The sequence below is a fragment of the Helianthus annuus genome, chromosome 3, assembly GCF_002127325.2.
Source record: "Helianthus annuus cultivar XRQ/B chromosome 3, HanXRQr2.0-SUNRISE, whole genome shotgun sequence".
NCBI lineage: Eukaryota > Viridiplantae > Streptophyta > Magnoliopsida > Asterales > Asteraceae > Helianthus > Helianthus annuus.
Genome location: NC_035435.2, coordinates 74,003,161 through 74,005,146, shown reverse-complemented (window position 1 = coordinate 74,005,146; position 1,986 = coordinate 74,003,161). Strand labels below are relative to the sequence as shown.

The 1,986-nt window shown below is 37.0% G+C and overlaps 1 long non-coding RNA gene across 2 annotated transcripts; it reads right to left on the bottom strand.

Moving 5' to 3' along the window:
• Positions 1-233: 233 nt before the first annotated feature.
• LOC110927877 lies at positions 234-1,752 on the bottom strand. Of its 2 annotated transcripts, none has more exons than XR_002585970.2 (2): positions 1,717-1,752; positions 234-460 (listed from the first exon to the last, which is right to left on the bottom strand). It is a non-coding gene; the product is annotated as an uncharacterized LOC110927877 (long non-coding RNA). The 2 variants fall into 2 exon arrangements; XR_004889386.1 differs by lacking the exon at positions 1,717-1,752 and adding an exon at positions 584-811.
• Positions 1,753-1,986: the final 234 nt, after the last annotated feature.

The window sequence follows — 1,986 nt, the reverse complement described above, 5'->3', positions numbered from 1 at the left end:
TGCCTTTGTGAATCATTATAAAAACTTGTCCATCCTAACCCTACCAATTTATTTTTAAACGACCTTTGTAACCCTACTCATTCATGTTACCCTCGGTAATGTGTTTGCTCTTTATGACAATCAAAGCATCCTTCTTTCCCAATACCATTTCATCATATTACCTTCGGTGATATGTTTGATTCAATACTGTTACGCCCTAACACGTTTTACCTTAAAAATGACGCAGCGGAAAAGAGCTTTAAAAATTTCCTTCCTTATTAACGACATTACTTTCGAGAAGGTTCCAAAAGCTAAAATGTTAAACGTTCTATAAAAGAATTCACAACATTCATACTAAAATTTCACATTTCTAGACGTTACATATTTCAACTATATGGTCGATCTATCCGTGCAATCCTTGCTCTTGACTCGATTTACGTCCGCTTCACCTCCTAAGTAGCAGAAGAAGTCCGTGTATCACCTGTGGGCGTCACATACATCTTAGCCATTAGTCAACGAAAACATCATATAACATTAAAACTCATATAATTAAGGATTGAATAACGTTTGACAATTTAGCTTTAGTTCATCCAACTATCCTAACTCATCCTCTTATTCCGGGTTGGGCTTAAATTTCATAAGAATCCGATGTACTCATTCCTGCATTACATACCGACCTCAAACGCATAATTAGTAACGTAAAAATTCGAACATATCAATTCATGCATGCATACGTACTTACATACAAACATACATACACATCTACATACACACATGCCTTTCCTACAACTTTACTTACGTGCATACCCTCATATATGTCTTTACACATACATACATACATACATACACAACTACATACGTACATACCTTTCCTACATCTTTACATAATCATACAATATTTACATGGGACTTAGACTTTGATTTATAGCCCATAAACATCTAAGGATCGATCAAATCATGTTTAGAAAACCCGCCGTAGTCCACGGGTAACAAACCGAAGCCTACGATACATAAATCAACTTAAATAACAAGATTTCAGCTTTTGAGACTTGGGGAGGCCGTCGGCGACGGCCCTAGAGGCGTCGGCGACGGGCCTTGCCTTTACCCGTAGCCAGAAACACCCGTAAACAGCTAAATAAGGCGTCTGGCAAAACTGATGTTGTTTTGTCGTTCGTACGCGCTAAAACGCGCATAACTTTTGAACCGTTTATCCGTTTAACCTCTCGTTTCTTCCTACATGCTTGTAAATTCACATTCTATCATATTAACTTAAAATCCTACCTCCGGATTAAGGAAATTCTTAACTTAGAATCCCACATTTAGGTTCCATATTACTACATATTCTTTCCACATTTAGGTACCATATTACTACATATTCTCTAGGATCCCACATTTAGGTACCATATTACTACATATTCTTTAGGATCCCACATTTAGGTACCATATCTGGGGTGTTACACGTTATGGGTATTCGTGCATAAAAGGTCTACGACATACAAAACCCTATACTCCTCACTTTCATACTTGACCAAAACATTACACCAATCGATTAGCTTGTTTCTAAACTACTTTTAAGATCGTTTGCCCAATATACCCATCAAGGGCGTTTTGGTCAACTTTATTCCCATCATTTACGACGAAGGACTTCATCACACATTTGATCTCAACATCATGTTTAATTAATTAAAACATTATATTACTTAAACAAACTAAGAAGTGATTACGGAAATCACTTACCTTGTGCATCCGTGTTCATACCCGCTTGCTTGCCTCATCTTGACCCGTTAGCCTTCCATGCTTGGTCCATGCTAGTGTGGTTCCTATTCTTTCATGCCGTCATGCCATAATAATGTTAGTATTCATGCTCATTCATATTAACACACATTTTCCAACTCTTATCTACATTGACTTTCACTAACACGCATACGACATGATTGGTCAACCACATAGTTTCAATATCCTTGAAATCTAAATTCGTTATCACACATAACACATAATTGATCTAAC